The sequence below is a fragment of the Saccopteryx leptura genome, chromosome 8, assembly GCF_036850995.1.
Source record: "Saccopteryx leptura isolate mSacLep1 chromosome 8, mSacLep1_pri_phased_curated, whole genome shotgun sequence".
Lineage (NCBI taxonomy): Eukaryota > Metazoa > Chordata > Mammalia > Chiroptera > Emballonuridae > Saccopteryx > Saccopteryx leptura.
In genome coordinates, this window is record NC_089510.1 from 28,547,244 (window position 1) to 28,562,226 (window position 14,983).

Genomic DNA, 14,983 nt, shown 5'->3' on the forward strand with positions numbered 1-14,983 from the left:
ATTAACCAAGGTTACTTCTGGGGAGAGTAGTGGGATGGAAGAAAGCAGGTAAATAAAGGGGAAACCATTACATTTAACTTTATACTCTCTGATTCAATTTTCTATACTCCCTGATTCAGTTTTTTTTAACAAACAGAAATTACTGCCTTTTTAATTCTAAAAGCCACAGAAAGATAAAGAGGGTCTGGAAGGAAGAAAGGAGTAAAGGAAGGAAGGAATGGGAGGAATGGGAGGAAGGGAAGAAGGAATGACAAGGAAGGAAGGAAGGAAAGAAGGGAGGGAGGGAGGGAGGGAGGGAGGGAGGGAGGGAGGGAGGGAAGGAGGGAGGGAGGGAGGGAGGGAAGGAAGAAGGAAAGCTATCAGCAATCAATTCCCTTTTAACACAGAAACATTAAAAGTTACAAAGAGTAGAAATTTTGAGTAATTTTATGAGAAAAATATTAGCACTTTAGACATATTTAAAAAATAAGTCAAGAATGAACCAATATTTTTATACTATGGCTATGTCTATTTTAATGACGTTTATATAAAGATGAACATTATCATGATTGATAAGTTAATTGCTTAGATATCTACATACAAAAGAATCAAGTTGGACCCCTCCCTTCATCATATACAGAAATTAACTCAAAATATATTAAAAAATCTAAACATCAGAACTGAAACTATAAAGCTCTTCAAAGAAAATCCGCATGATATTTGATTTGGCAAAGATTTCTCTGCCAAAACCACAGGCAACAAAAGAAAAAATAAATTGGACTACATTAAAATAAAAAACTTCTGAACATCGAAGGATGCAACTGACAGCCGAAAAGGCAACCCAGGTAATGGAAGAAAATATCTGTAAGTCATAAACTTAATAAGTAGTTAATATCGAGCATACATAAATAACTTATACAACTCCATAACAAAACAAAAACAACCTGACTTAAGAAAGAGCAAAGAACTTGAATAGACATTGGCCCAAAAAAGAAATGCAAATGGCCAATAAGCAGTCAAAAAGATGCTCAAGATCACTAATCATTAGGGAAATGCAAATCAAAACTACAATGAGATATCGCTTCACACTCATAAGGATCGCTATTATTTATAAAAGAAATAGAATAAAGATGGGGGAAAACTGGAACCCTCGTATACCACTAAAGGAAATGTAAATTAGTGCAGCTGCTGGGTATATACACAAAAGAACTGAGAGCAAGAATTTCAACAGACATTTGTACACAATGTTCACAGTAGCGATATCTTCAATAGCCAAAAGATAGTATACTAGTCAGAGTTCTACATTTTATAGAACATATATATATATTTATATAATTATATTAAATTATATAAAAATACATCTATATATTATATATTATATATTATATAAAATATAATATATATACATAAAATATATAATATCTACATATATAAAGAGAGACAGAGATTTTATGAATTACACTCATGTAGAGGCTGGTTAGTCTAAAATCTTCAGGGTAAGCCAGCTGGCTGGAAAGCCAGGAAGAGCTGAAGCTGCAGTTCAAGTCCAAAGACAGTCTGCTGGCAGAACTCCCTCTTCAAGGGAGATCAGTTCTTTTCCATTAAGGCCTTCAAATAATTGGATGAGGTCCACCACATTATGGGAAGTAACTTGCTTTACTCACAGTTAGTCATTTAAATGTTCATCTCACCTAAAAAATACTATCATAGAAATATTTTAAATATTTGATCAAATATCTGGGTACCATAGCCTGGCCAAATTAACACAGAAAAACTAACCATCACAGATGGAAACAACTCAGATGTCCCTCAGCAGATGAGTGGTGTATACATACAATAGAACATTATTTGCCCTTAAAAAAATACAGCCAAGCACCGAATAGTGATGTTTCCATCAACAAGGAACTGCATATACGACAGTGGTCCCATAAGATTAAAATGAACTATAAGCAAAATGTTTGTTTCTGACGTTGAAAGGAAAGGCTGGACCTAATTAAGTCGTTGAACTTGCTGCTAGCTCTGTGTGGTTTAAATAGATGAGGAGACGCAGCATGATGTCTGTCCACCCTGCGTCCACCCCAGGTCCCAGGTCTGGGCCTAGAGTTGGTGTGGGAGCTAAGGTGGAGGGAAGCCCCTGCACACACACACACACACACACACACACACACACACACACACGCACTTCCCTTCCTGTTTCTCTTGATCTCTCTGTCCTCCCAAGCTGGTTCCTCTCTTCTTCCTTCTCTCCCTCTCTCTCCTCCCCAGAGGCAGACGTAAAGGGCTGACACACTGCGCACCCTGGGCCCCAACTTCTGAAGAGTCCCCCAAAACCCCAACTTTACACTTTTTTCTAATGTAAGGGGCCCAATATTTTCTTCTGGGCCAGAAGCCTCAATGGACCTTAATCCGCCTATGCTTCTTCCCCTTTCTCTTTTATTATTTCTTGTTCCAAGCTCTATTTTTCTGGTTCTCTTCCATACTCTGCTGTCCCTTTTTCTCACCTTCCCTTCCTTCCCTCTCGCACATTCTCCATCCTTCTCCGGAGTTCTACTTCCCATCAGAAGAAGCCTCCCCCCACAGCCTTCCTCCTGCCCCCACCCCCACCAGGCATGCTCATACATAGGACACACTTTGTCGTTTGTACCATATTTTTACTGTACCTTGTCTGTGTTAGAGATAGAAATACTTGCCGTTGTGTTACAATTGCCTACAGTATTCAGCACAGTAGCATGCTGTATAAGAGTGTAGCCTAGGATACACTCTTATAGGCTATACCATAAAGTCTAGGTGTGAAGTAGGCTACCATCCAAGTTTGTGTAAGTGTTTGCCCAAGGAATAAACTGCCTAAGGATGCATTTCTTGGACTGTATTTCCAACATTAAGCAATGCATGACTAATGAAATTCTGGCACATGATATAATATAGGTGAACCTTGAAAACATTATGCTAAATGAAATAAGCCAATTGTAAAAGGGCAAATATTGTATAATTCCACTTATATGAGGCATCTAAGTGGTCAAATTCATAGAGACAGAAAACAGAATAGTGGTTATCAGAGGCTGAGAGTAAGGGTAAAAGAGGGTTATTATTTAAATGAATATGGAGTTTCAGTTTGATGTAAAATTCTAAGGAAGAGCCCTGGCCGGTTGGCTCAGTGGTAGAGCGTCGGCCTGGCGTGCGGGAGTCCCAGGTTTGCTTCCCAGCCAGGGCACACAGGAGAAGCACCCATCTGCTTCTTCACCCCTTCCCCTCTCTTCCTCTCTGTCTCTCTCTTCCCCTCCCACAGCCAAGGCTCCATTGGAGCAAAGTTGGCCCGGGCGCTGAGGATGGCTCTGTGGCCTCTGCCTCAGGTGTTAGAATGACTCTGGTTGCAACAAAGGAACGCCCCAGATGGGCAGAGCATCGCCCCCTGGTGGGCATGCTGGGTGGATCCTGGTGAGGAGCATGCAGGAGTCTATCTGACTGCATCCCCGTTTCCAACTTCAGAAAAATACCAAAAAGAAAAATTCTAAGGGTGAATAATAGTGATGGTTGCACAACAATGTGAATGTACTTAATGCCACTGAACTATACAATTAGAGACAATTAAAATGGCACGTTTTATTCATATTTTACCACAATAAAAAAAAATGAAGTGCTTACGTGTATAGGCTTTACTAAGATTCAGACACTATGCTAAATGACTTAAATTGATTCTCCCACTCAATGTTTATTGACAACCCCATTCTGCAGATAAAATAGGCCTCCTAGAGAAAGTGACTAGCTCAAGGTACATTAGCAAGAAGCAGATCTGGGATGGAAACACGCACAGTCTGACTCCATGCTCTATGTGCTTAATCAGTGTGTTATACTAAAAAGAGTGACTACATTAAGGCAGTGAGGTCAAAAGCAAGTCAAAATATTTTTCAAATGAGCCTAACCAGGCGGTGGCGCAGTGGATAGAGCATCGGAATGGGATGTGGAGGACCCAGGTTTGAGACCCCGAGGTCACCAGCTTGAGCACGGGCTCATCTGGTTTGAGCAAAAAGCTCACCAGCTTGAGCCCAAGGTAGCTGGCTTGAGCAAGGGGTTACTCGGTCTGCTGAAGGCCCATATGAGAAAGCAATCAATGAACAACTAAGGTGTCACAATGCGCAATGAAAAACTAATGATTGATGCTTCTCATCTCTCCGTTCCTGTCTGTCTGTCCCTGTCTATCCCTCTCTCTGACTCTGTAAAAATATATATATATATATTTTTCAAATGATAGTTTAAGTTGAATATACATTAAAATTTTAAATAATGAATTTCCAAAATGATGTGAACTCTATATCGGGTATGATTGAAACAGGACACCCCAGATTGCCTTAGATTGGCCTTCACCATGAAGTTCTTATCTCAAAACCACAGCATATCCAGAAATCAGACAAGAAGCCAGAATGCTCAAGAAATAGGGGTAGAATACGTTCATGAAATTGCCCTATTTTCCCGTAAGCCTTGGAACATTTTGTAGCTTCCCTATTTTTTTTTAAATAAAATACTGTGGTCTCATTTGTATTTTCAAATTACATTTATGTTTAGCACTATACCTGTGAGTGGGTTCTTAGAGACAGATTGGAACTGATCCAACTATTGTATTAGCAAAAGTTTACTCTGGAAAAAGTAGTAAAATGGGAAGAAAGCAGGTAAATAAAGGGGAAACCACTACTTTTGACTTTTATACCGTTTCAGTTTTTCAAAGAAGATAATCATCTAACTCAGTGGTCCCCAACCCCCGGGCCACGGACCGGTACCAGTCCGTGGATCATTTGGTACTGGTCCACAGAGAAAGAATAAATAACTTACATTATTTCCATTTTATATATTTATATTTAAGTCTGAACAATGTTTTATTTTTTAAAAATGACCAGATTCCCTCTGTTACATCCGTCTAAGACTCACTCTTGACGCTTGTCTTGGTCACATGATACATTTATCCATCCCACCCTAAAGGCCGGTCCGTGAAAATATTTTCTGACATTAAACCAGTCCGTGGCTCAAAAAAGATTGGGGACCACTGATCTAACTGACATTTATTCAACATGTACTTTAAGTCCAGGACTAAGGTGGTTTCTGTTGAAACAGGATGAAAAGACAGCGTGTCTGCAATAAACTCCATGGAATAAGCCGGTAAAGCATCTCCTGCTTCCGTGTGCAGCACAGCCTGCAAACAAGACTCATGATGCTATTCTGACCCTTCTGGGGAAATTTTACCGACTTGTTTCTTCAAATGTCCCCTGCCGCTTCAATGATCCTTCTTCCATGGACTTCTTGACTACCATCACCACAGCTGTGTTAGACTGAAGGCAGTATAGACTAATGGTTAAGGCTTAGGCTCTGGTGTCACACTGAGTCCACATCTGCTATTCGTTTACTGTGTAACTGTAAGCAATTTTCTTAATCTACCTGTGTCTCTGTTTCCTCAACTAATAAGTACCAACATTCACTGACTGGGTTGTTGAGAGGCTTACATAAGCTAAGGCACGTAAAGCATTTAGAACAGTGGTAGTCAACCTGGTCTCTACCGCCCACTAGTGGGCGTTCTAGCTTTCATGGTGGGCAGTAGCGGAGCAACCAAAGTATAAATAAAAAGATAGATTTAACTATAGTAAGTTGTTTTGTAAAGGTTTATTCTGCCAAACTTAGCAAAAATCCGACATAAAGTACTTGGTAAGTAATTATTATTATATGCTTTAACTTGCTGTAATTCTGCTTTTTTAAATTTTATAAAGTAAAGTTACTTTTCTACTTTATAAATCACCATTACTATGGAACCGGTGGGCGGTTAGAGAATTTTACTACTAACAGAGATACAAAAGTGGGCGGTAGGTATAAAAAGGTTGACTACCCCTGGTTTAGAACAATGTTGACCATGTATTAAGTGGTCAGAAAATGTTAGCCATAGATGCATCACAGCCATCTTCAAGCAAAAGACTGTCCCAAGGATGGTGGGGGAGAAAGATAAATTAAGATCCTTAATTATTATTTTAGATTATTAGACCTTTTAGACCTTAAAGATTATTTTACAGACAATGACACAGAGAGGGCCATAGTCCTTTGAATAGTTACGAACGTTCATGTATCAATATCCTCGTGCCTCCTGACCATCCAGAGTAAAATTGATATATTTTAAAAATGTGTAAAGCAACATTTAAAAAAGGCAAATGTATGTTCTTCTTGTTTTCATAAATTGGTTATCAAACAAACATGATTTTAAGTTAATAAAACTGGAACTGGAACTAATTTCATTTTTTGAGGAAAAAAACTCACTCCTGGGGGTCAGCAAGCATGAAGAAAACTCACTACTCAAAGGGCTAATGGCTCTGTGTCATGCCCAAGGTCACACAGGTGGTCAGCAGCAGCACCAGGGTCAGACTCAGGTTCTCTCTGACAGCTCAGTGCTCTGGGGGAAGAGACAGGAAGAGATCTCGGAACTGCCTCCCCACTTCCGTGTATATTACAAGGTTTTTTTGGGGTTTTTTTTTTTGTATTTTTGTATTTTTCTGAAGCTGGAAACAGGGAGAGACAGTCAGACAGACTCTCGCATGCGCCCGACCGGGATCCACCGGGCACGCCCACCAGGGGCGACGCTCTGCCCCTCCTGGGCATCGCTCTGCCGCGACCAGAGCCACTCTAGTGCCTGGGGCAGAGGTCAAGGAGCCATCCCCAGCGCCCGGGCCATCTTTGCTCCAATGGAGCCTTGGCTGCGGGAGGGGAAGAGAGAGACAGAGAGGAAGGAGGGGAGTGGAGAAGCAAATGGACGCTTCTCCTATGTGCCCTGGCCGGGAATCGAACCCGGGTCCCCCGCACGCCAGGCAGACGCTCTACCGCTGAGCCAACTAGCCAGGGCCTATATTACAAGTTTTATCTACTTCAATGATTGCGAATAACAAAGTGGTAAGTGTTAACGTGTGATAGACAATTCTCTCAGCGGGCTGAGCAAGAGCTATTCTGCACACAGTTTGCGTGTATGGGGGCAGGTGAGAGGTGCAACAATCACCCACGTCAAAGACTCCAGGGCGTGGCCTGTTTCTGAACTGTAGCCTGGAAGTAGCCTGGATGCCGACCCCTTCAGCAGGGCTCCAAGACAGCCACCACAGAGCGAGTCCAAAACGTGGGGTCCAGACTCACTGGGACCACCCTGCACACAGAGCCGACAGGCCTTGAAAGCAGGTCACAGCGGCAACGGAGCAGATAGGGAGGGTACGCTGGACAGAAGGTCGAGGCCAGGCTACAGAGACAAATCATCCCTGAAACACCTTCCCTGTGGAACTGCTGCCAGTTCAGCCCCCACCTCACCGATCTACCTCCACAACCTCTCCCTCCCCAGCAGGCTCTCCATGCCAACCCCCCACTCTCCCACCTTCCTGGCCGGTCCACTCCCTAACCCTTCACAGTCTGTCCTGCATTACACTTCAGCGTCCACGTAGATCCACTTCCCAGCTTCAGCGCTTTTCCCAGGCTTGTTCTCTTCCTCCTAAAATGCCTGCCATCTGCTATTGTTCTACGAGCCCTTTCCCCTCCATTAAAACTGTTTGGCAAAAATCTTTCCCAGAAATGCCATTTCCATGAAGCCATCATACAATAAGCAGTCATCTTTCCATCCTCTGCAGCTTCAGAACCTTCTAGGTCTTTCTAAGGCACTTAATGAATTCTATCACTCCCCCCCACACACACAAGACTCTGTCCTTCACAGCATTTCACAGTGCATGCTAACGAGTGGTCAGCGCTAATAGTTGCTAGCACAAAGGTCAGAATGGCACCAGGGAAAACCGATGTGCAGCAGGGGCAGCTGGGAAGGAAGGCACTGAAGAGCATGCGCACAACGGCTTCCGGTCAAGATGGGGGCATAGGCAGATGCAGCGCTTGCTCCCTTCCACAACCCCATCAAAATTACAACTAACCTACAAAGCAGCCATCATGTAGAACCACCTGAAATCAGGAAATGGGAAGTCCTACAACTAAAAAATTAAAGAAGAAGCCACATCAAGACTGGCAGGAGCGGTGAAGACACAGAGTGGGCTGGTCCTATACCCATGTGTTGTGGTTAAAAATCACAAGGGATATTTCAGCTAAAGAGATCTCTCCTAAAGAATAAGTGGTCCCAACCCTGCACCAGGACTCTATCCCAGGGTTCCAGTGCCAGGAAGAGAAGTCCCCATAATTTCTGGCTGTAAAAACCAGCAGGGTTCATGGCTGAAGGAGACTGAGGGTTGCTGGAGTCCCAGGCAGTCCCTCTTAAAGGGATAGCTCACAGACAGACTTACGTGGACTCACACCCTCTGAGTCCCAGTGCTGCAGCAGCCACTTGAAAGACACCAGAGGCATATAGGGAGGAACTGAATTGTCTGGCATCAGAGCAAAAGCTAGGGGGCAGCTCTCTGCCAGGTAGAACTGCTGGCAGAGGCCATTTTTCCTTTTCTGAGCGCTACCCTAACACAGCTCACAGGCAGCCACTATATCTGAATCTCCATCCACCTAGCTATCACTGTTTGTCCTGCCCTGGTGATTCCCTGAAGTCCTGCCTCACCCAACTTTCAGGCCCACCCAAGCTGTTTCCAGTGGCTTTTTCATACAAATGGCTTGCCTTGGTCATACTTCAGATTTTCCTAAAATCTCTCAAATAAGCAGCATCTAGTCTCAGTGTGCCCCATGACCCTTGTTAAGTATCCCAAGGCCTGCAAAGGCAGCAGCCACCCTTGGTTCGCACCTTGGCTCTTCTTGCGTACCGCTAAGCCCAGCACAAGTAGCAGCCATCTGCAGATAACTTTGTAGTCAGGCACAGTTAGACTTGCAAGCAGCAGCTGACTTGGCCTGCACATTCCAGGAAGCCAAGAGCCAACACACCTAGTAGACAACTTTAGTCCACGTTGAAGCATCACCACCACACCATCTCCACAAGTGGCACACTCAAAGGTGAGACTCAGCAGACACCAGAGCCCCAATGAAGTAAGCCTCACTCCATGGGGTGGGCCCCTGCACAGCTGATCTCCAACTGTGGCCAGAAGTTAGTGGCCGATAGTCACAGCAGCTGGTTGGCCTAGGAGTAAATCCCTCCCATTGAGGTACCAATAGGAATCAAGGCTCAGCTGCAATAAGAAGGCTGTAAACAGCCCACACAGTGGTGCACCTTGAGTGCCCAGCTTGGGAGACTGGGGAAACAGTGCCACTAGACCCTACAGAACACCTATTGCATTAAGCTACTCTTCCAAGCCTGGGAGGCATATCAGCTCTACCTAACACATAGAAACAATAACAGGGCCTGACCTGTAGTGGCACAGTGGATAAAGCGTCGACCTGCAAATGCTGAGGTCGCCGGTTCAAAACCCTGGGCTTGCCTGGTCAAGGCACATATGAGAGTTGATGCCTCCAGCTCCTCCCCCCGTCTCTCTCTCCTCTCTCCTCTCTCTCTCTCTCTTCCTCTCTCCTCTCTCTCTCTCTCTCTCTTCCTCTCTCTCTCTCTTCCTCTCTAAAATGAATAAATAAAATTTTAAAAAACTTAAAAAAAAGAAACAATAACAGGGAAGAGAGGAGCTGTCAAAATGAGAAGACAAAGAATCATACCCTAAATGAAAGAACCGAACAAAACTCTAGAAAAAGAACTGAACAAGATGAAGAAAGGTGATCTACTAGATGCAAAGTTCAAAACACTGGTTATAAGAATGCTCAATGAACTTAGTGAGAACCTCAACAGCATAAAAAAAAAACCACCAGTAACTCAATTGAAGGATACACTAGCTGAAATGAAGAATAATTTAACAGGAATTAACAGTAGGGTAGATGAACCCAAGAACCAAATCAATGATTTGGAATATAAGGAAGCAAGAAATATCCAGTCAGAACAGCAAAAAGAAAGAAGAATCCAAAACAATGAGGATAGCATAAAGAACCTCTGTGACAACATTAAGAAGCAAACCAACATTTGCATCATGGCAGTGCCAGAAGGAGAAGAGATAGGGGGAGACATTGAAAACCTATTTGAAAAAAATAATGACGGGCCCTGATTGGACAGCTCAGTTGTTCAGAGCATCGTACTGATATGCAAGTTACTGGTTCGTTCCCCAGTCAGGGCACATACAGAAACAGATTGATGTTTCTGTGTCTTACTCCTTTCCTCTCTCTCTGAAATCAATCAACCAAGAATGAAAGAAAGAAAGAGAGAGAGAGAGAGAGAGAGAGAAAGAAAGAAAGAAAGAAAGAAAGAAAGAAAGAATAAAAGAATGATGGAAAACTTCTTTAACCTGGTTAAGGAAGGAAATAGACATACATGTCCAAGAAATGCAGAGAGTCTCAAACAAGATGAACCCAGAGAGGACCACACAAAGACACATCATATATAATTAAAAAGCAAATGTTTAAAGACAAAGAGAGAATTCTAAAAGCAGCAGGAAAAAAGCAGTTAGTTGCCTAAAGAGGCTCCCATAAGACTGTCAGCTGATTTCTCAAAAGAAACTTTGCAAGCCAGAAGGGATTGTCAAGAAATATTCAAATTGATGGAAAGCAAGGATTCTCTAGTAGAGAATCTTGGTTGTAGGTCATAGGTCCTTGCTTTCCATCAATTTGAATATTTAGAATTGAAGGACAGATAAAGAGCTTCCCAGACAAGAAAAAGCTAAAGGAGTTCATCACCACCAAATCAGTATTACATTAAATGTTAAAGGATCTTCTTTAAGAAGAAAAAAAAATTAAAAATATGAGCAAAATGGTAATAAATACGTATCTATCAACAATTGAATCTAAATAAATAAATAGCCCTGGCCAGTTGGCTCAGCTGTAGAGTATCAGCCTGGCGTGTGGAAGTCCCCAAGCTCGATTCCCAGCCAGGGCACACAGGAGAAACACCCATCTGCTTCTCCACCCCTCCCCCTCTCCTTTCTTCCATCTATCTCTTCCCCTCCTGCAGCCAAGACTCCATTGGAGCAAAGTGGCCTGGGAGCTGAGGATGACTCCATGGTCTCTGCCTCAGGTGCTAGAATGACTTCGGTTGCAACTGAGCAGCACTCCAGATAGGCAGAGCATTGCCTCCTAGTAGGCATGCCAGGTGGATCCTGATTGGGCGCATTCGGGAGTCTGTCTCTCTGCCTCCCCACTTCTCACTTCAGAAAAATATAAATAAATAAAGAAAAAAACAAACAAACAAAAAAAGAAGAACCCAAGGTACATATCTAGATGGAAGTTGATCTAGGTTTAGAAACAAGTTCTCACAACCTATATAGTTCAGGGCTTTCTCACTGTGCCATAATGACGCTAGAACCTAAAATAGCATTGTTGGTCTGGAGGATGTCTAAGAATATATTAATCAAAGGTGGTGTGTGTGTAAGAAAGAGTGTTCCAAGCAGAAGGAACAGTACTTGCAAGACCCTGAAGAAGGAGAAAGAATAATGCTTCCTGAGAAGCAAAAGCAGGACAACCTGTCTGGACCAAGGGAAGCAATGTGGATATTGGTATGAGATGAGGCTAAATGTGTAGCAGAGGCCGGATCATGAAGGATATTATGGATGATTTTTCACTTCTTCAGCTAGATCTTCAAATCTTTATCAGAAGATTCTTTTCTAAATTGCATCCACTGTCTTGTCTGGGCCTTTAGTACACTAAATGGTAGCAACCCTTGAGCCAGTGGTGGTAGGGTGAGGGGAGGTTATAGGATTATTGTAAGTACATAAATCTATTTGCACAAAAACCTTAAGCTGAATAAATAACATGGTTTTAACACTTTAATGGACTACTATTTTCTAAATCAATATAGATGTTGTGATAAATAAAATCTAAGTTCATTGCAAAGTAAAAAAAAAAAAAAAGAGTGAATACAACAGCAAAAATTTACTATCTGCCAGAACTATTCTAAATATTTAACATATACTAACTCAATTAGTCCATAAGACAGTCCCACGAGGTAGGTGCTATTACCTCCACATTACAGAGGTGGAAACTGAGGCACAGATGGTCTGAGTAACTTGCCTAAAGTCAAACAGTGGGGTTGTGAATTGAGCCAGGTCAGCAGGCTCTCTATTTTGTTTCTCTGTAACACTGTTGCTTCTAACCCTGCATCCCTGAAAACTACTTCAACTGTTCCACTCATTGTATGTATTGCCTTTCTGAGTCAAAAACATGCTTTGCAACTTGCAGTTATGAACCAAATTCCCACCTAGTGCCTTCTAAGCCATAAATTAAAGATCAATTCTAGCCATATTTGCCATTATAATAAGTAATATATGACAAGGTCTGAAATCCAAAACATTGCTTAAACAGAGGGAATTATAGATGTTTCAAATGGAATGAGCCTCAGGCCACTCACCTAACCTAATATTTGCCATCATTTCCATCCTGAAATATAACCAGAACCATCTGCAAATATACACATCTAATGATCACTCTGAGTAGTATTTTGATAGAATTATGGGATTAATAGACAATTACAGTATAAAGTTATTGATACACACAGTTATCTGTCACATGTTTAAGATGCTCTTTTTTAACAATCTTAAAAGAATTTGGGCCTCCCAATATAGATAGGAAAATACAGAAAAGACGCATTTGAGTTACAATTACATTCAAATGTAAGTGAAACAGCAATCATCTATATAATTGAGGTTCTAAATAATCTAATATTAAACATCTTATTAACAGAAACAAAAGTTTTGTTAACTCTGAATAAGCCATATAATTTTTCTCGATCTTCTATCAAGACAGTCAGGGAGGAGAGGATGTATAAAGATTTCGGCTTTACAAATGTATAATCTGTTTTCACAGAAAGAAAATAGAAAAATAAACTTATCAGTCGGTTCAACTTTGAAGTAAGAAGAAGTTTACAACAGGATTCCAGTTAAATTTCTGTTACCAGGAAATTTTAAAATAGTATACAGATAACCAAAAAGTTAAATTAAATTGAAATCTTAGAAACGCAGAAGAAAAGGAAGGCAAGGCTCTGTGCAGTTTGTGGCAGGGAGAGGTTTTTTTTTTTTTTTTTCTTTCCCTGATGAAGAGAAGACTAATGAGAACAGCAGAAAGACTCAGAATAGAGATCACAGCGGGAGAAATACAATATCCAGCACGTATCCAAAACTTACCCAATTCGGTCTGTTTACTCAACACTTTATTTTTCCCACTTTTTCTGGGCTTTTGTTGTTGTTGTTTCTGTTCTTTTGATCCCAGAGCCCCATGAAAATTAAACTGTGTGTTGTATGGAATCTGGCCCTGTCTCGCATTAGAGGGGGGGGAAAGTTTTAAACTTGGATCCTTGGTTGCTTCTTTGGGAAAATGAATAAACAATTAGTGGCTAGAAGGAGAAGACGTGGGGGACGTGCTCAGCTAACGTCTGGCCCGCGAAGGGGCTGCTCAGCTCCTCAGCGCAGCTGTCCAGATGTGCCTCAGCTGGTTCCCCCGCGGGGCACGAATCACGGCCGCCGCGGATACCCGAAGCTCCAGCTCATTGGTGGCCGCGGTTTCTCGCTTGGTCCCTATTGGCTGTTCGGGCCGCCCCTCCGTCCTGGGGGCCGCCCCCACCCGCCCAGCCAGTCCGCTCCATCCTCTTAAGGAAACCTGGAAGTGCAGCGCGGGCGCTGATGTGGCAGTCGGCGGCAGCAAGCGAACGCGAGAGGATCCCTGGGGCGGGGTAGGGGGGACCCCCCGCACCCAGGCCTCTGTTATGCCCGTCCTTTTAGACAGGCTGATTTGAATAGGATCATTTCCATCTATTCCTGGGTTGAAATTAAGGAGCGCCCAAGTGCTCTCTTAACTCCCCTGCATTTCCGAGTGGAAGGGGCTCGGAGACTGGACAGGTTCAGGCCAGGCCTCAGGACCTCATTCTCTCCCCTTTCTCTAGGGAGCAAATTGTAAAATCCAAGAGCCTCTCTCTTCCTTGAGGACAGTGTTCTTCTGTTGGCAGAAAAGCCTTAATGAAGCCTTCATTGAAATCCTTATTAACCGGAAAATGGTTGTTACCTGTGGAGAAAAGGCCAGGACTGGTTACAAGAGTACTTTGGTGGGTTTGTTGTTTTTGATGTCAGATGGGGGCGGGGAGTGGGGGTTGTTGCTTGGTTCTATAAGAAATTAGTATTACCCCTAACAATGCTTTGATCTAGGGAAATCGTGGAAGGGTTGACTGATTGGTTCATTAATTTGGTGTGAGTTGGGGGGGGGGGGGGGCATGGAGATTTGCAAATCACTTGCCATTATAGCTTAAAGATGTTGACAGAAATATGACCTCACTGAAATATTAAAATGGCGAGGGCCACATTCTTTGGGCCACACACATTGAAAGTGCCAGGTTCTGTACTATAAACATCTTGAGCCACGTATTTAATTTTTATAATATCCACCTTATAAAGTGGATATTATAATTATCTCTATTTTAAGATGAGGCTACCAAGATGCAGAGAAGCCTATCTCAGCATACCACCAAGATCTCCTATATACAATATGTTCGCAGAACATATTGAAAATAAGAAAACAACTCAAAACACATAAACATAACTAAGTGAAATGGACCAATTCCTGCGTAACGGGGACATAAATTTAAATGCTGTTTTCCAGGAATGGGTGAGTCAGAATTAATTGAGATTGCCTTTACCTTCTTATGTCCAAAGCTTTCACCACATATTGATGTCCTCTTGGTTGGTGTATTGGTTATCTATTGCTATATATGTAATAGATTACCACAAGTTTAGTCCACAAATATAGTAGCTGGAAACACCACACATTTATTATTGCAGTTTCTGAAGATCTGAACTCCATGCATGGCTTAATTGGATCCTCTGCTCAGGGTCTGGCAAGGCTGCAATCAAGGCTTTGTCCGGGCTACATTCTCATCTGGAGGCTTGATTCAGGAAGAATCTGCTTCCAAACTCCCTCAGATTGCTGGCAGGATTCTTTTCTTTGCAACAACTGTAGGGCTGAGTCCCCAGTTTCTTTCTGGACGTCAGCAAGCAGCTGCTCTTATCTCCTAGAGTTTATTCTTAGCTCCTACACATCCTAAAAGCCAAGAGGT

At 42.5% G+C, this 14,983-nt stretch overlaps 1 protein-coding gene across 4 annotated transcripts in view; it reads right to left on the reverse strand.

The window, feature by feature from the left end:
* Positions 1–13,351, reverse strand: part of TMEM45A (transmembrane protein 45A) — a 130,035-nt gene extending 116,684 nt beyond the window's left edge. For 2 of the 4 annotated variants that reach the window (XM_066347806.1, XM_066347805.1), the window contains exon 1: positions 13,065–13,351. The gene's annotated coding sequence lies outside the window, so the exon portion shown is untranslated. The remainder of the gene's footprint in view (positions 1–13,064) is intronic. The other 2 variants (XM_066347801.1, XM_066347799.1) reach the window with 1 other exon arrangement.
* Positions 13,352–14,983: the final 1,632 nt, after the last annotated feature.